Source organism: Apodemus sylvaticus, chromosome 13, assembly GCF_947179515.1.
Source record: "Apodemus sylvaticus chromosome 13, mApoSyl1.1, whole genome shotgun sequence".
NCBI classification, from domain to species: domain Eukaryota; kingdom Metazoa; phylum Chordata; class Mammalia; order Rodentia; family Muridae; genus Apodemus; species Apodemus sylvaticus.
This window is the reverse complement of record NC_067484.1, coordinates 37,327,038-37,347,304: the sequence shown is the minus strand read 5'-3', so window position 1 is coordinate 37,347,304 and position 20,267 is coordinate 37,327,038. Positions and strand designations below refer to the sequence as shown.

The following is a 20,267-nucleotide window of genomic DNA, read 5'->3' as shown; positions in this document are numbered from 1 at the left end:
AAGCAGATATTAAAATTGCTAATGTCTATTGACAGAATCATAGTCATATAAAGATCCATATAAAGGACATGGAAAAAAACTTAGAAAAATTCTTAGAAAGTATATTGTAAGAAGGTATTGAGCATTGTCAAGAGCTGTCATAGGACAAGCAAATATCTAGCAGGTGATCTTCCTGAGATGGTCTGCTTTGGATTGTAAGCCATGACAGATTCTCTCTCATAAGCAAGGCCCAAGAGAATTCATTTCAGAAAGATCCCTGCAATCCCACCAGCAGTGGAGGAGTGTTCATGCTAGGGATCCATCCCATGTACAGTTACAAAACTGAAACATTATTGTGGATGCCAACAGGTGCTTGCTGACCAGAACCTGATACAGCTGTCACCTGGGAGGCTCTGACAGTGCATGACAAATACAGAGAGGAGCATTCTCAGCCAGCCATTGAACTGAGCACAGGGTCCCCAATGGAGGAGCTAGAGAAAAGACCCAAGGAACTGAAGGGGTTTGCAGTGCCATAGGAAGAACAACAATATGAGCCACCCAGTAACCCCAGAGCTCCCAGGGACAAAAACATCAACCAGATAGTTCACATGGTGTTACCCATGGCTACAGACACATAGGCAGCAGGAGATGGCCTTGTTGGACATCAAAGGGAGGAGAGGCCCTTGATATTGAGAAGGCTCGATGCTGAAGTATAGGGTAATACCAGGACAGGGAAGCGTGAGTGGGTTGATTGGTAAACACAGGAGGGGAGATGTGTTAGGGGATTTTGGGGGGGGGGGGGGGAACCAGGAAAGAAAAAAACATTTGAAATATAAATAAAGAATATATCTAATAAAAAAAGAAAATATCCAATTTAAAAAATTTAAAAATATGTGACTTTGAAAAGCAAAAAAAAAAAAAAAGAAGAATGAAGATCCTGCTATTAATATGCTTTTCCTGTTATTATTAAACATATATAACAATCACTAGGTATCAGCCCACCTCTTTTGAGCAGATCTCTGCAGATCTATGAAGATGTACTGTCTTGTAGTGATGCTATATACAAATGGATAACTTCTTAAGTCTTAATGATGATCTTATATAAAATTTTATCAATGATTATTAAGCTCTTTTATAGTGGGACTGCTATTAGGTCCTCTTCTGATAGTCAAAACTGCAAAGAGAACTCATCAGTCTCCCATGTGTCACCAGTTAATTGCCTCTTAGATAATAGCCAGACATTCTCCTACTCAGAGCACATTCCAAGTGTTGGTATTCTGTCTGAGCTCCACCCCACACTTACCTGGCAATAGCCTATGCCCCACCCCATAGACCTGGCCCACTATAAAAGGGGCTACTTGCCCCTCCTCACTCTCTCCCCCCCATCCTACTCTCCTCTCTCTGCCCCTTGGGCTCTCCTCCCTCCCCCCTCTCTCCACATGGTCATGGCCAGCTTCTACTTCTCTAATCTCTTCTCTTCTCTCTCTCTCTCTCTCTCTCTCTCTCTCTCTCTCTCTCTCTCTCTCTCTCTCTCTCTCTCCTTTTCTCTACCACTAACTCCCAACCTCTACCCTGAATAAACTCTATTCTATACCATGTCTGTGTGCATGTGGTCCCTCAGGGGGAAGAGGTGCTTGGACATGGGCCAGCCTGAGCACCCCCTTCCCCCACACCTCGTGCCACACTCCCTTAACCCCCATTCTCTCTTCTTAAGCCCCCTTCATTGATACATTAGCCTTTCACCAAGAAGTTGTAAAATAATTAACCAAAAGTCATAAAAGGGAACTAATGATTTATTATAGGTGCTAGGACAGAAGACAAAAATACTGACTGGGTTTATATAACCCAGTCTCAAAAGAACACTCATGGTATGCACTCACTGATAATCGGATATTAGCCTAGAAGTTTGTAATACCCAAGACACAATTCACATATTAAATGATGCCCAAGAAGAAGGAAGGAATGGCCCCTGGTCCTGGAAAGGCTCAGTGCAGCAGTGTAGGGCAATACCAGAGCAGGGAAGTGGGAAGGGGTAGACTGCAGAACAGGGGGGAGGGAAGAGGGCTTATGGGACTTTCGGGGAGGGGGGATCCAGGAAAAGGGAAATAATTTGAAATGTAAATAAAGAATATATCGAATAAAAAAATTTGGAAAAACAGACAAAAAAAAACTTCACTAATAACTTAGTTACAGTTTTCAAATTTCAGTGAACCTGTGGAGCAGCGAAGGTGATGGATGTTTAGCCAGATAATTATTCCTAATGAATATGCATGTAAACATTCTCTGTTGTAAACAAATCAAATTTATGATTTGATTTTATGTGTAGACTTGTGATGAATTTCTCAACATGTGATCATGTATTCTGAAAGATGTATAAGTACTAAGAACAAAGAGATGAAGAGAAAAAATTTCCCTTGCCCTCTTAGAATCTTTCTGCTTTCCCCTTTTCTTAGATAGCTTTCATAGGAAACTTTTGAGAACTTAGTAATAAATGCTACAATCACTTTTCAAAGTGTCCCCTTTTTCTTCCTGTGACTTCAAGAAGACCTAAAGTTAGAGCCATGCAGTACCTGCAGAGATAGAACAAAGTCCATATTACTTAATCCCCTGCTGTTAAACTACAGTTGTCAATCACCTAAGCCAGCAGCCTTTTACCCCAGAAAGAGCAAGAAAGTTTTTAGGACTTTTTAGAAATAAGCATCAGCATTTCAGTATAGAGAGCTAGAACATCCCAGAAACCCTCAGAATTTAAAGTCAAACCAGAGTCCTGCTCTGTGCCCCTACCACTTACCCTCTCCATCCTAGAAACTCATAGCAGAGCCTGGCATTTCAACGTATAAAAGTCTTGTGTGACGCCATTGGTTTTAATAGCTGAGTAGTACTCCGTTGTATAAATATACCACATTTTCTGCATCCATTCCTCTGTTGAGAGACATCTGAGTTCTTTCCAGGTTCTGGCTACTATAAATGAGGCTTCTATGAACATAGGAGCATGTATCCTTCTTATGTTGGAGCATCTTCTGGGTATATGCCCAGGAGTGTAGAGGAATACTAGGACAGGAAAGCAGGAGTGGGTTGATTGGTGAAAGAGGGGAGGGGGTGTGTATTAGGGGATTTTCACAGGGGGAACTGGGTTGGGTCCAGTTTTCGAAGGAATCATCAAACTGATTTACAGAGTGGTTGTACCTGCTTGCAATACCACCAGCAATGGAGGAGTGTTCCTCTTTCTCCACATACTTGCCAGCATCTGCTGTCACCTGAGTTTTCGATCTTAGCCATTCTGACTGGTGTGAGATGGAATCTCAGGGTCATTTTGATTTGCATTTTCCTGATGACTAAGAAAGTTGAACATTTATTTGGGTGCTTCTCAGCCATTCGAGGTTACTCAGTTAAGAATTCTTTGTTTAGCTCTATACACCATTTTTAATAGGATAATTTGGTTCTCTGAAGTTTAACTTCTTGAGTTCTTTGTATATATTAGACATTGGTCCTCTATTGGATGTAGCAATATCAACCAACCAGAACCACTCCCCTGCCACCCCATCCCCCCACCCCCACCCCACAGAGCTCCCAGAGACTAAACCACTAACCAAACGGTACAAATGGAGGGTCCCATGACTCTAGCTGGCTCGATGCCCCAGCATCGAATGCTAGGATGTTGAGGCAGGAGTGGGGATGAGCACCCTCTAAGAAGGACAGCAGAGAAGGAGGGGATAGGAGGTCTGCAGAGGGGAAACCAGGAAGGTGGATAACATTTGAAATGTAAATAAATAAAATAACCAACAAAAAATTTTAAATAAAAATAACAAAAGACCAATTGGTACATTTTGATCAGGATTCCCTTTTATTCTCCTTACTCAGAAATTGAATGTGGCAGAGACTTTGGTACTGAATCCATAGTGCCTTGGGTTTAAGCCTAGATCAACTAGCAATGAGATTTTGGTGGATTCAAGCAAGCTTCCTTCACATATACATGAATATATTTTCCTATTAATGAATGCAAGTAGAGCACCTTAAGTAAATATTCCTCTTTTATCTATATATTACATTGTAAGAATAATACACATTGAGATTAATGTGTAGGCTAGGCCTATCTGGGGCACAGACAGCCGAGGTGAGCTATACTTTGTTTCCTATGTTCCAAGGCAAGCCATGACTCTGGCTCCCTTCCCAAGTAGGCCTGCAGGGAACCCCAAGAGTATTCAGTTCCACCAGGGGCGCAGCCAGCAGAGGTGAGCAGCATGATGTTCCCTGAGTTCTATTGTCAGATCAAAGCTTCACCTTCCTCCCCAAGAAGTCCTAGAAAGCAAATTAATAAATCCCTTAAAGAAATACAGGAAAATACAATCAAATACGTGAAGGAAATTAATAAAACTGTTCAAGGAATAAAAATGGAAATAGAAGCAATAAAGAAAACACAAACAGGGAATCATAGAGATGGAAAACTTAGGGAAGAGTACAGGAACTAAAGATGCAAGTATCACCAACAGAATACAAGAGATAGAAGAGAGAATCTTAGGCACAGACGATGAAAATACACCAAAGAAAATGTTAAATCCAAAAAGTTTCTGATACAAAACATTCAAGAAATCTGGGACATCATAAAAAGATCAAACCTAAAAATAATAGAAAAAGGAGATTCTCAGCTCAATGGCACATAAAATATTTTCAACAAAATTACAGAAGAAAGCATCATCACCTAAAGAAAGAGATGCCTGTATACATACAAGAAGCATACAGAACACCAAATATATTGGACCACAAAAGAAAATCCTCCTGCTGCATAATAATCAAAATGCTAAATATACAGAGCAAAGAGAGAATATGCAAGGGGAAAGTCCAACTAATGTATAAAGGCAGACCTATCAGAATTACATCAACCAAAACTCTAAAAACCAGAAGATCCTTGCAAACTCTAAGGGACCACAGATGTCATCCCTGACTAGTATACCCAACATTCATCATAGATGATTTTTTATCATAATAGATGGAGAAAACAAGATATTGCATAGCAAAACCAAATGTAAACAGTATATATGAATAAATCCAGCCCTACAGGAGATAACAGAAGGAAAACTCAAACCCAAGGAGGCAAACTACAAAAAAACACAGAAAATAAACATCCCCAGACCAGAAAACCAAAAGAAGGGAAACAAGCACAAGTGTGTGCATGCTCACACACACACACACACACACACACACAGACACACACACACACACACACACACACACGCGCGCGCGCGCGCATGCACATGCACACACACACGGCACGCAAATTAACACATATGTGTACACATGCATTCAAGCAATTGAACACACTCATTCACACACAATAATTAAATGTTTTAATGTTTTAAAACCTAATACTAAAAAAGGGCAAGCCCAATCATCTTCACTTGGGAACTTACCCAAACTAAATTGTATTTGCAATCATATTAATACAATTTTTTTCACAAAATTGAAGATTAAAAAATAATTCCAAATTCATTCTATTAGGCAATCAAAGCTTTGACACAAAACCAGATATAAATAGCAAAGTAAAAGGCTTAAGGCTGGAAAGATGGCTTGGTAGTCAAAAGCACTTGTTGTTCCTTTAGAGGACCAGAGCTCAGATCCAAGCATCCACATTAGGAAGCATACAACCACCTGTAACTCCAGTTCTAAGGGATCTAACACCTCCTTCTAGATTCTTTTGACACACATAAATACACAAACATGCACATACTATACACTCACACAGATACACATAAATAAAAATAAATCTGACAAACTAGGCACTATTTTGAGCAAAGTGAATGCAATATTAAACAAAAGGGTAGTGTGCAAGACCAGGAGATTGCTGTTATAGTTAGGTTTATGACAGCAACAGCCCCATTGTTTGATATCAAATTTCTATCTCTGTTACTTTCCTGTTGCTTTGATACAATATCCCAAGAAAAGCAATACAATAATGAAAAAGACTTATTTTGTTCACAGCTTGGTAGTACAGTCTGTCATGGCATGGGAGTCTTTGAGGTAACTGGTCCAATTGCTTCAGGAGTAAAGAAGCAGAGAGAGCAGTGAACATTCATGCTCTGTTTACTGTCACCATTTATAGAGTCCAGAATTCCATCCCAAGGAAATGATACTGCCATTTATTGTGATTCTCTCCAAAACATATCAATTACCAAAATTAAGAAAATCTCACCTAAACATACCCAGAGGCTCAACTTCTGGGTGATTCTGGAGCTCATAAAGTTAGTAATTAAAATTAACCATCTAACCAGGAAAAGCCACGCAATTAAATCAGCACCTGTATAAGAAAGAACAGAATCAACGTTCATTTGGGGAGGAGTGGTTGCACAGTCTTGAGAAGTGTGATGGGACATATATTTGAGGTTGATCTGATGGTAAAAGTAAAATATCCACATGGGCAATCCCTATAGAGATTAAGCTACCAATATGGGACAATTTGGGACAGCATGTACTGTGTTATAGGAACAGTTACATGTTAGGGTAGTAACTCAGACAATCAAGGATGAAACATCTGGGAGTGGAGTGGGTTGGTTATCTTTGGAGGGAATTCTAGGGTATCCTACTTTGTCTGAATGATATGGGGCATCATGCATCCTTAATAAGTGGGTCCACTGAATAACTACAGGGATACCCTCCAAAAGGTTGGTGAAATAATGAACTCATACTGTGATGCCTAAAACTAGCATGTGTGGATGGCATCATAACCAGGCTATGGTAGCTATTTCATGGTATTTTTTAATGGTTGATAAGACAAGCAAGTGAGGATCAGCTATCTCTTCTGAAAGAATTTGCTCAAATAAAAAATTACTTATAATGGGGAAATGGCATGCACATGCTATCCTCCACGTTAGTTTGCAATGGACAAAAGAGAGTGGTACCCTCAGACTGCATACAGCTAATCTTGTATAACTGGTGAAAGGATATGCCCCAAGGAATTTTATCCTGAAAAGCAACACAAATCAAAGTTTATGAAAATCTAGTACATGGGGAGGGCCAGGCTCCACCCCAGGCCAAGAGTCAAACTTGTATCAGCTACATGGTTCTGGATTTAAAACCATGAAGGATACAGGAGTAAAAGAGTTGTAGAATCTTCCACCATGGATAAGAAAAGCCACTGAGACAAAGTGTACGGCAGGGTCTCTGAATGGAGACCCAAAAAGTCCATTGTGAAAAACCATGAAAGTAAAACTTAAATAGCATTGGAAACTCAAGAATGTTGGTGAGGCCATGGAATGTCTGCCAAGGAGAGCTGCAGACAAGCAGCAGAACCAGCCCAAGACAGAGGAGTATGTTCCAGTCACCAAAGCTGTAGTAGGCAGAGCCATCTAAGACATCTTTCACACCAGTCAGGGAACTAAAGAATTTGGAGTTTGTCCTACTGGCTTCCAGTCTTGCGTTCATCCAATATTACCTCACCATGCTCCTGTCCCTCCCTTTGAAATGATAATATATGTTCTGTATATATTGTAAGTATGTAATCTCCTTTTTTATTTTATACGTGGTTACAATTAAGAGATTGTCTTGAGTCTCAGAAAAGATTCTGGTCTTTGGGCTTACAAATTATGTTGAGACTATGAAAGACGATAAGGATTCTGAAGTTGAACTACATACTACATGCATGCATTTTGAATAATGACATGACCATAGGCCTTTGTGATTTCAGTCTCAACATGTAAGCTCTCAGCTATTATTCTAGTTCAACATCTGCCTACCTGCCCTCCTGCTTGTCTGCATATCTGCCTGTTCCCTGCCGTGAGGGTCACAGACTGACCTTCTGAAACTGTAAGCCCAAATAAACATATTCTTCTATTAGTTCACTTGGCCATGCTACTTTATCATAGCAATTTAAAAAGTAACTAAGACAATTGTCATTACAAAAACAAAATCATGACTTCCAGCTGTTATCATTGGAGAAGATGATACTAAAACATGTGATGAAGGCAGATGAAGTAGTTGCTTCCAAAGGTTTGGATGTAAATTAGTAAGAAAAGCAAAAGAAAGAAAAATTTATATCAATGTGTTAAGCTACTTTCTAAGATAATCAACAATGTCTGACTCTTATATGTGACCCCACACTCTTATATGTTTGTTTGTTTGGTTGGTTGGTTGGTTGGTTGGTTTCTTGATTGATTGATTGATTGATTGATTGATTGATTGATTGATTTGGTTTGATTATTTTTTGAGATGGGATTTCTCCAGTAGTCCTGGAACTCATGCTGTAGACCAGGCCAGCCTTGAATTCATAGATATCCACCTGCCTCCTGAGTACTGGAATTAAAGGTATACCACCAGGATCCCATACTCATTCAATTTTGTGACGCTCTTTCCCTTTGAGGATGGGAAGATACAACTGGTTTTTCATTAGTGACTAGGGCAAAGATGACTAAATGCAGCTTATTAAATTCACTTTAAAAGTTTTGATTTCATCTTGCTATAGGATTATTTGATAACATTGAAAAAGTAAATTGGCATTTGTTCAAAGACCTTATGATAAGGAATTGAGGCAACTAGATTTCTAGCCCATGTTCTCCAGACCCAGATCATATCATTATATGAACAAGCTTAGAACAAGTTCATGAACACCCTCAGTTGAATACCTAACTCTGACACATGACCACAGCCCTATGAAAGCATATAAAAAGCAACCAGTGAAGCCATGCCCCAATTAGTGACCCACAGACAATCCTTAGACAATAAATATATACAAAATGAATAATGAAAATAATAACGAAAATTATAAAAAGTTTTAAAATATAATAATTAGGAAAATTAAAGCCTCTAAAATATTAATAAAATATTATCTTTTTAAACATCTATTTTATTTTATTTATGTGTATATGCCCCTGGAGTCCAGAAGAGGACATCCCCTGAGCCTGAAGTTACAGGTAGTTGTGAGCCATATTATACATGCTGGGTCCCAAACTTGTGCATTATGCAAAAGCAATAATCACTCTTCAACACTCACTCATCTCTCCAGGCCCAAGAAAGATACTAATTACAAGACCAGATAGTGGGAATGGAGGTGGGTAAGAAATATACTAGACTTAATGGGAAAACAATGTCTAAGAACATTTAAATACAAGGGTTGAAATATCAAAAGCCAATGACTAAGAAGATGTCTTCGTTGATAAGGGTGTTTGTTGTAGGAGCATGAGAGCCATGGATCAGATCCTAATCCTCACACAAAAGCCAGGCGTGGACTATTATGATTGATTTTTACTGCCAAGTTGCCACAAGTTAGAATTAAGTGACTAGGGAGCCTGAGGTACCTGATGACATCCGCTGATTGCCTGGATTGATAGTGGAAGACACATCCTGATTGTGGGTGGCAGCTTCTTATAGAGGCCCAGATACAAAGGGTAAGGCAGGAGGAAGATGGTTTGCCTTTTTCTGTTTTGCTCTTCCCTCTTTCTGTGAGTTGATATTCCCTGTCACTGCTACTGACTTCTTCATTGATATAAAAACAAGTGTTTCCAACTTCCATTGTACATCAAAAGCTCTCCCAAACCTTTCAGGATTTTGGCACCATATTGGAACTGATAAGGCACCCAGCACTGTGGACTGATCAACTATGGAATTCAGTTATAATTCAGGGCACCATGACCAGGGCAATTTTTAAAAGAAATCACTTAATTGGGCTATTTTAATATAGGCTGATGTAATAAATTCATATATACATATATCCATAATATTTAAATATTCATACTATTGATTTTATTCCTCTGAAGAACCTTGACTAATACTCAGATGTCATATCTGAATAATTCAAATTTTTCTATTAAGTATCATGGATCAGAGAGTAATATCTTTAAAGATGAGTGGGAAACCTGATCTAATTCTCACTTTAAATAAGAAAAAATATTGATAAGAAGACTCAATAAGAAAAAGAACAGTCCCCTTGCCATCAGATGTGGGAGCCCTGCACCATGTCTGGCATGGAGAGGACACGGCTTCCTGAGACCCTCTAGAGAACTGACAGGGGCAGGATATTAGTTCGCCTATCCCCTTCTGCCCCTGCTACCCCTCCCTCCTCCCCTGTTGCTTCCCCTTGCCTTCGGGAGTGGGAGACCTGCGCCAAACCTGGTACAGAGAGGACACCACTTCCTGAAGCTCTCCAGAGAACCAACAGCAGCAGGGTATTAGGTAAGCATCAGTGCCCAACACAGACAGTCACAGAGCCCCTGTGCTCAGGGAATCAGTACCCAGCAACCAAGAGTTCGCCTAGCCCCTTCCACCCCTTCTACCCCTCCCTAGTTCCCCATCACCACCTCTTGCCATCAGATGTGAGAGCCCTGCACCACATCTGGCACGGAGAGGACTCTGCTTCCTGAGGCCCTCTAGAGAACCTACAGGAGCAGGGGCATTGGAAAGAAAGAGAATCCTAGGAGCACAGAAACACAGACCCGCAGGATAGAGAAGATAGTGTCAGCAAGACCAGCTAACACCAGAAATAATGAGATGGACAAAAGCAAATGCAAGATCATTACCACCAGAAACCAAGGCAACATGGCACCATCAGAACCCAGCTCTCCCACAACAGCAAATCCTGTATACCCCAAAACATCAGAAAAGCAGGAACCAGATTTGAAATCACATCTCATATTGCTGATAGAGGACTTCGAGAAGGACATAAATAAGTTCCTTAAAGAAATACAAGAGAACATGGGTCAACAGGCAGAAGCACAAAAATCCCTTAAAGAAAGACAAGAGAATATTGATCAAAAGGTAGAAGGCCTTAAAGAGGAAACACAAAAAGCTCTTAAAGAAATACAGAGAATATGGGTCAACAGGTTGAAGCCCTTAAAGAGACAATACAAAAATCCCATAAGGAATTATGGGAGAACATGGGTCAACATGCAGAAACCCATAAAAAGGAATTACAAAAATCCCTAAAATAAACACAGGAGAACATGGATCAACAGGTAGAAGCCCTTAAAGAGGTAACACAAAAATTCCTTAAAGAATTTCAGGAAAAAACAAACAAACAAGTGAAGGAGCTGAACAAAAATACCCAGGATCTAAATCTGGAAATAGAATCAACAAAGAAATCACAAAGTGAGACATCTCTGAAAATAGAAAACCTTGGGAAGAATTCAGGAGTCATAGATGCAAGCATCAACAACAGAATACAAGAGATAGAAGAAAGAATCTCGGATGCTGAAGATTCTATAGAAATCATTGACTCAACAGTCAAAGAAAATGCAAAATGCAATGAGCTTGTAACCCAAAACATCCAAGAACTCCAGGACACAATGAGAAGACCAAACCTAAGGATTATAGGAATAGAAGAAAGCAAAGATTTACATCTTAAAGGCCCAATAAATATCTTCAACAAAATTATAGAAGAAAACTTCCCTAACCTAAAGAAAGAGATGCCCATGAACATACAGGAAGCCTACAGAACTCCAAATAGATTGGACCAGAGCAGAAACTCCTCCGTCACATAATAATCAAAACACCAAATGCACTAAACAAAGAAAGAATATTGAAAGCAGTGAGAGAAAAAGGTCAAGTAATATATAAAGGCAGACCTATCAGAATCACACCAGACTTCTCACCAGAGACTATAAAAGACAGAAGAGCCTGGGAAGATATCATACAGACCCTAAGAGAACATAAATGTCAGCCGAGACTACAATACCCAGCAAAACTTTCAATTACCATAGATGGTGAAAACAAGAGCTTCCATGACAAAAGCAAATTTACACAGTATCTTTCCACAAATCCAGCTCTGCAAAGGATAATGGGTGGAAAATACCAACACAAGACAACAAACCACACTGTAGAAAAATCAATAAGGTAATCTTTCCTCAAACCCAATAGAAGATAGCTACACAACCAGAATGTCAATTTTAACTAAGATGATAACAGTAAGCAACAATCACTTTTCCTTAATATCTCTTAATATCAATGGTCTCAACTCCTCTATAAAGAGACACAGATTAATGGACTGGATATGTAAACAGGACCCAATGTTTTGCTGCATACAAGAAACCCACCTCAGTGACAAAGACAGGCACTATTTAAGAGTCAAAGGGTGGAAAACAATTTTCCAAGCAAATGGTCCCAAAAAACAAGCTGGAGTGGCCATTCTTATATTGGATAAAATCGACTTTCAACAAAAAGTTGTCAAAAAAGATAAAGAGGGACACTGCATACTGGTCAAAGGAAAAGTCTACCAAGAGGAACTCTCAATTCTAAACATCTATGCTCCTAACGTAAGGGCACCCACATTCATAAAAGAAACTTTACTAAAGCTCAAAGCACACATTGCACCCCACACAATAATAGTGGGAGACTTCAATACCCCACTGTCAAAAATGGACAAGGCATGGAACAAGAAACTAAACAGAGATACAGTGAAACTAACTGAAGTTATGGACCAACTGGATCTAACAGATATTTATAGAACATTCCACCCTAAAGCAAGAGAATATACCTTCTTCTCAGCACCTCATGGTACCTTCTCCAAAATTGACCATATAATTGGTCACAAAACAGGCCTCAACAGATTTAAAAATATTGAAATCATTCCATGTATCTTATCAGATCACCGTGGCCTAAGGCTGGTCCTAAGCTCAAACAAAAGCAATGGAAAACACACATACACATGGACTTTGAACAATGCTCTTCTCAATGATAGCTTGGTCAAGGAAGAAATAAAGAGATTAAAGACTTTTTAGAATTCAATGAAAATAAAGACACATCATACCAAAATTTATGGGACACAATGAAAGCAGTGCTAAGAGGAAAACTCATAGCTCTGTGTGTCTCCAAAAAGAGAATGGAGAGAACTTACACCAACAGCTTGACAGTGCACTTGAAGGCCCTAGAACAAAAGGAAGCCAATAACCCCAAGAGGAGTAGATGGCAGGAAATAATCAAACTTAGATCTGAAATCAACCAAGCAGAAACAAAAAAGAGCTATACGAAGAATCAACAAAACAAGGAGCTGGTTCTTTGAAAAAAATCAACAAGATAGATAAACCCTTAGACAGACTAACCAGGGGATACAGCGACAGTATCCAAATTAATAAAATCAGAAATGAAAAGGGAGACATAACAACAGAAACTGTGAAAATTCAAAAAAATCATCAGATCCTACTACAAGAGTTTATACTCAACGAAGTTGGAAAACCTGGATGAAATGGACAACTTTCTAGATACATACCAGGTGCCTATGTTAAAACAGGATCAGATAAACCATCAAAATAGTCCCATAAGCCACGAGGAAATAGAAGCAGTTATTAATAGTCTCCCATCAAAAAAAGCCCAGGACCAGATGGGTTTAGCAGGGAATTCTATCAGATCTTCAAAGAAGAGTTAATACCAACACTCTTCAAACTTTTCCATGAAATAGAAACTCAGGAACACTACCCAACTCATTCTATGAAGCCACAATCACACTTATACTTAAACCAAACAAAGACCAAACAAGGAAGGAGAACTTCAGATCAATCTCCCTCATGAGCATTGATGCAAAAATACTGAACAAAATCCTGGCCAACCGAATCCAAGAATGCATCAGAACTATAATTCACCACCATCAGGTAGGCTTCATCCCAGGGATGCAGGGATGGCTCAACATACGGAAATCCATGAATATAATTCACTACATAAACAAACTAAAGGAAAAAAACCACATGGCCATTTCATTAGATGCTGAAAAGGCTTTTGACAAAATTCGGCATCCCTTCATGATAAAAGTCTTGGAGAGATCGGGAATCCAAGGCCCATACCTAAACATAGTGAAAGCAATATACTGCAAACAGGTAGCCAACATCAAACTAGATAGAGAGAAACTTGAGGCAATCCCACTAAAATCAGGGACCAGACAAGGCTGCCCACTTTCTCCCTATCTATTCAATATAGTACTTGAAGTCCTAGCCAGAGCAATCAGGCAGCAAAAAGAGGTAAAGGGAATACAAATTGGAAAGGAAGAAGTCAAGCTGTCACTATTTGCAGATGATATGATAGTATACTTAAGCGACCCCAAGGAACTCCTAAAACTGATAAACAACTTCAGCAAAGTGGCTGGACATAAAATTAACTCAAGCAAATCAGTAGCCTTCCTCTACTCAAAGGATAAACAAGATGAGAAAGAAATTAGGGAAATGACACCCTTTACAATAGTCCCAAATAATATTTCATACCTAGGTGTGACCCTGACAAAGCAAGTGAAGGGTCTATATGACCTGAACTTTAAGCCTCTGAAGAAAGAAATTGAAGAAAGTCTCAGAAACTGGAAAGATCTCCCATGTTCATAGATTGGCAGGATCAATATAGTAAAAATGGCCATCTTGCCGAAAGCAATCTACAGCTTCGTTGCAATCCCCATCAAAATCCCAAATCAATTCTTCATAGATCTAGAAAGAGCAATTCTCAAATTCATCTGGAATAACAAAAAACCCAGGAGAGCAAAAACTATTCTCAACAACAAAAGATATTCTGGGGGAATCACCATCCCTGACCTAAAGCTCTACTACAGAGCGATAGTCATAAAAACTGTTTGGTATTGGTATGCAGACAGGCAGGAAGATCAATGGAATAGAATTGAAGACCCGGAAAAAAAACCCACACATGTACAGTCACTTGATATTTGACAAAGGAGCTAAAAAAAAAAAAATCCAGTGGAAAAAAGACGGCATTTTTAACAAATGGTGCTGGATCAACTGGAGGGCTGCATGCAGAAAAATGCAAATCGATCCATTCTTATCTCCTTGTACAAAGCTCAAGTCCAAGTGGATCAAAGATTTACACATAAAATCAGACACTCTGAAGCTTATAGAGGAGAAAATGGGGACAAACCTTGAACACATGGGCACAGGGGAAAAGTTTCTGAGCAGAACACCAATGGCTTATGCTCTAAGAACAAGAATCGACAAATGGGACCTCATAAAACTGCAAAGCTTCTGGAAGGCAAAGGATATAGTCAATTGGACAAAACAGTAACCAACAAATTGGGAAAAGATCTTTACTAACCCTACATCCGATAGAGGGCTAATATCCAATGTATACAAAGAACTCAAGAAGTTAGTCTCCAGAGAATCAAATAACCCTATTTAAAATGGGGTACAGAGCTAAACAGGGAATTCTCAACTGAGGAAACTCAAATGGCTCTAAAGCACCTAAAGAAATGTTCAGCATCCTTAGTTATCAGGGAAATGCAAATCAAAACAACACTGAGATTCCACCTTACACCAGTCAGAATGGCTAAGTTGAAAAACTTGGAGGACAGAAGATGCTGGAGAGGATGTGGGGAAAGAGGAACACTTCTCCATTGTTGGTGGGATTGCAAGCTTGTAAAACCACTCTGGAAATCAGTTTGGCGATTCCTCAGAAAATTAGACATAGTACTACCTGTGGACCCAGCCATACCACTCCTGGGCATATATCCAGAAAGTGCTCCTACATGTAATAAGGACACACGCTCCACTATGTTCATAGCTGCCTTATTTATAATAGCCAGACGCTGAAAAGATCCCAGATGTCCCTCAACAGAGGAATGGATACAGAAAATGTGGTATATATACACAATGGAGTACTATTCAGCTATTAAAAACAATGAATTCATGAAATTCTTAGGCAAATGGATGGAACTAGAAAGTGTCATCCTGAGCAAGGTGTCCCAGTCACAAAAGAAAGCACATGGTATGCACTCACTAATAAGCAGATGCTAGTTCAAAAGCTCAAAATAAACAAGTTGCAATTCACCCAACCAGGAAGCTCCAGAACAATGATTTAAGTGAGGGAACTATGGTTCCTCTGAGAAACAGAACAAAATGCTAACAGGAGCAACAAGGGAGGCAATGTGTGGAGCAGAGTCTGAAGTAAAGGCCACCCAGCAAGTGCCCTACCCGGGGATTCATCCTATAAATAGTCAGCAAACCCCGACACTAAGATGAAAAGCATGTACCAAAAGAAGCATGCCATGGCTGTCTCTAGAGGGGCCCTGCCAGAGTCTTACGAATTCAGAAGCAGAAACTAGCAACCAAGCTTGGACTGAGCTTGGGGTCCCCAACAGAGGATCTGGAGGGTTGTCGGGAGGAGCTGATGAGGTATATAGCCTCATGGGAAAAACAATGACTTCGGACACCCAGACACCCCAAGACTCCCAGGGACTGAATCATCAGCCAAGGGGTATACATGGTTCTAGCCAAATATGTGGCAAAGGAATGCCTTTTTGGGCATCAGTGGGAGGAGTGGTCTTTGGTCAGGTAAAGGCTCAATAGAAGCCACAACAAAGGGAAACAGATGGGGGGATAGTTAGGTGGGAGGTGGGACTGTGTTGGGTAGAGGGGCATATATATGGAGGCAGGGGGATGGAGGAGGGGGGCTTTTGGGAGGGGGAAATTGGGAAAGGTTTTACCATTGGCAATGTAAATGAAGAAGATACTCAATTAAAAAAAAAAAGAAAGAAAAAGAACAGATCAATCTTCATTATAATTACAGCTACAAAATCATCCTAAATGATTCCATAACCCCTTGAGTGTCATACATGCATGCTTGCATAAATATGCATATGTAGGTACATATGTGCCTACATATAAAATATAATAGAACTCACACTCAAGGTGAGTGTGACACTTGAGAAGGAACTGATAGTAACTGAAAATATGTTTTAGTCTTTTACTAAAGCAGTGTCTTGAAATGTAACTCAGGTTGTCTTATAGTCACTGTGGACCCCAGGCTTACCTCAAACCCATGATCCTTCTACCTCAGTGCTAGCATTTAGAACCACATGCCACCATGCTCTAAAGAAAATCCCTTTTAAATGAGCTTGGATTTGGCATCTTTACCTTCTTTTCTTCCTAAACCCACTGTCATGGTTACTTTTCTGCTGCTGCAACAAAACACCATGACCAGGGCAATTCTTAAAAGAAATCATGTGATTGGGCTTATGGTTTCAGAGGATTAGATTCCATGATGGCAGAGCAAAGCCATGTGACAGGAACAGTGGGAGCTCACAGCACATCCTACAGAAGCAGGAGACAACACTAGGAATGGTACAAGTCTTTTGAAACCTCAAAGCCCATCCTAAGAAACATACCTCCTCCCATGAGGACACACTTCCTAATAATTCTCAAACAGTTCTACCAATTAGGTACCAATTCTTATTCATATGAACCTATGGGAGGTAAATGCTTCAAAACCCCACACCCATATCCTGTGGCATTTCTCATTGTTAACACATGGACTAGCACAATGGTTCAAGAAGAAGAAACAAACCTTGTTCTTCCCATTGATTTGCTCTGCCAAGTGTTGAGATAAAAAGAGTACACCACTATACCCAAATTTATGTTCTGTGGTTTGCACTAGTGCTGGGCATTCATCAAAAAATATATTATAAAGAAAGTGTGGTATTAATAACAGAGTATTTATTACTCATTAAAAAATCATATAATGTCACTTGCAAATCAAATAAATGGAACAGAAGGTCGTCATTTTAAGGAAAATAAGCAGACTGAGAAACAAAGTACCACATTTTTCTCAAATGTAGAATCCAAGGGGAAAGACAAGAAAAAGCAGACTTTGAGATAAATGGAGGGAGTAAGATAGATAAGAAAGTATATTGTAAGAGTCAATATGATCAAAGTATATTATAGTTATGTATGAAAGTATCATTATTGTGCCTATTATTTCATAAAATATATATACACAAAATAAAGGGCAATTTGAAAAGCTAAAAAAAAATTATAATACATTCCTACTGCTCAGAAAAGCACAAAATGCACACAGATGGGAAGAAAAAAGATCAAGCTGGTTGTGGGGACTCACATCTCTAATCCCAGCACTTGAGAAGCACAGAAAGGAGGACAGTGAATTTGGGGCCACTCTGAGTTATAAAGGAAATGCGCAGCCAGTGAAATCTAGCAGTAAGTCCATTTGTCAAAAAGGGGGAAGGACTAAAAGAAAAGAAAGATAAAAGCAAAGTACTTTGGGAGGAAGAATAAAGCATCCATTAGCTCAAAGCTAAGTCAAAGACTAAATATGTGAATACTGGGATGTTGACTAAGGTTTAGGGTGGTTTCTGGAATCTTATCAATATAAAGTAATAGAAAAGATATTCAAGAGAGGACACCAGAACTCTGAGATACACGATACATCCAGTGGTAAGAGGATAGTCGATGTGAAGGCCCACAAGTACTTTCTACAATGCTTCTGAGTTAGTCTGGTTCCCTTGGACAGTTAACAATTCCTGAGGATGTTTATGACTCTCACAGTTTGGAGTTGAGATGGCAGTGACATCTCTTGTGCAGAGACAAGGGATATTGTAAAATGCTGAGTATTATTATATAAGAGAGAAAGGCCTCCTCATGCCTCCTAACCCATATAAGAATCCAAAAGTCCTATAATACCCCCCAAAATCACACAAGTCAAACTCTGGAAAAATGCATGTCATAGGATTAAGTCAGCTATCCAGTCTGCACTGCATTGTGACCATAGTGAACAATACAGTCCCTTGGTAGGGTGGATAGGTCGGGCAACTAGGAAAGAAATTATGATCATCTAATGTGTCTGCCTATCTAATTCACAGAGCTCTCACTAGCAGACCTCATTAGAAGGCAACCAATTGCCAGACTACAGAGTCTATGCAAATTCTGACACTGCTAATTGCCACATGAGGGTCTCACTCCTAGCAGTGTGCAGAGAAGACTGGGTGATGGGAATGATGATAAAGAACACAAGATGCCACAGGACATCTTTCCCCTCCATGCTGCTTGTGCTGCTCATTTATGGGAATCCAGTAAGTTATGTAACTATCATAGGTTGGATCCAGCCTCAAAGCTTGTAAGAATGCTGGGGCTTGGAGGACCAAAGTGGGAAGGCAGTATTCACAGCCATAGTGGCAAGGCAAGAGTTTCACACAATTTTAACCAAGAGGATATGAATAAAACGGAATGCAAAAAAAAAGAGAGAGAGAAGCCAAGTCTGAAGGTCACCACAGAAATTATTTTTTAAAAATCTGATGTATCCTGGGTCACTGAGAAAGGATATGGACTCCCACCAGGCACACACACAGTACCGCTGATGGAATGCATACTGTTCTCCACCAGACTGAAGGAATGCATGCTGTCCTCCATCAGACTATTTGTTTTCCTCATCTCATTTTTTTCTGTCTCCATCCCTTATTCTAACTGTTCATCATTAACAATGACAACATGAGATATCAGTCCTAATAAATCATGCATGTCTGCATGACATCATTTGATTAGTGTGTGCTGGGATAGCTTTCTCTTATCCACACATGTGAAATAAGGATATTAACGCTGATGCTTAAGGAAAGGTGGAGATGGTGCTGAAAGAAAGGCTCAAGGCTGAAGATCAGAAACTCTGAGGCTTCACCTGCTCGCTCCTTCAGAACACTTTCCAGGATATTCTTCCATAGCTGGTTTTTCATGCGACTCCTGAGCTGAGGATCCACTTAGTCAGACAATATAGAATGTCTTTCATAACCACAACAATCTGGCCATGTCTCCTGTATTTCCAATCCAGTTATGGTGAACAAAACTAGTCAAACTGCAATTTCTTTCAATTATGATTTTTGAGTTTAAGTGAAAACTTTGGTACCATAGGGATCCCATAGCATCACATATAATCACAAGGCACATGACTGGTTGTGTGCCATCCAGATGTAAGCCAAGTTCTCCCCTTTATTCCCCCTTTATCCCCAAGTGTCCATCTATATTCCAAAGCAAGCTGATAATAGTGCCATTTCCAGCATCTTGCCAAAGACATTGCCCAGAATCCTGGATACCATGTTGACAGTCTCCCTGATGCCATAGACAACCTTCAGCAAGTTCCAGTTCCCACTGAAGAATTCTCACACTTCATGGTTTCTGCTTCATAATGACCCCAGTCCTTATGGTATGGTAAAACAATAGAGAATGGGAGAACAGTAGGCACTCCACCATGTCAGTTAGCAGTGAGGCACGTGAAGACAGAAGAGCCCAGTTAGGATGCAGGGAGGAGATCAACAAGGCACCCTAGAACAGAATGACTTCACTTCTCTGGACACTAGGTTTTATCTACCAATGGAGGAAGAATAAACAGTTGAACTGGAAACAAAACAAACAAAAAACACTCACTTGTTCAGCTAACATACTTGGGGCCAGGTATATGTGGCTGATTAAAAGAAGATAATCCCCTCTCATAAGGGAGGTCACAATCTCTCCAGGGAGAGTGAAAGCTGGAGCCTGGGAAACAGGCCTCTAACAGTCAACTGTCAGAACCAGAAAAATGTAATCAGGAAAATAGAGTAATAAAATGAA

At 39.8% G+C, this 20,267-nt stretch overlaps 1 protein-coding gene across 2 annotated transcripts in view; it reads left to right on the top strand.

Moving 5' to 3' along the window:
• LOC127664063 (interferon-inducible GTPase 1-like) overlaps positions 1-20,267 on the top strand; it is a 71,285-nt gene that overhangs the window by 29,214 nt on the left and 21,804 nt on the right. The gene's annotated exons all lie outside the window — the stretch shown is intronic.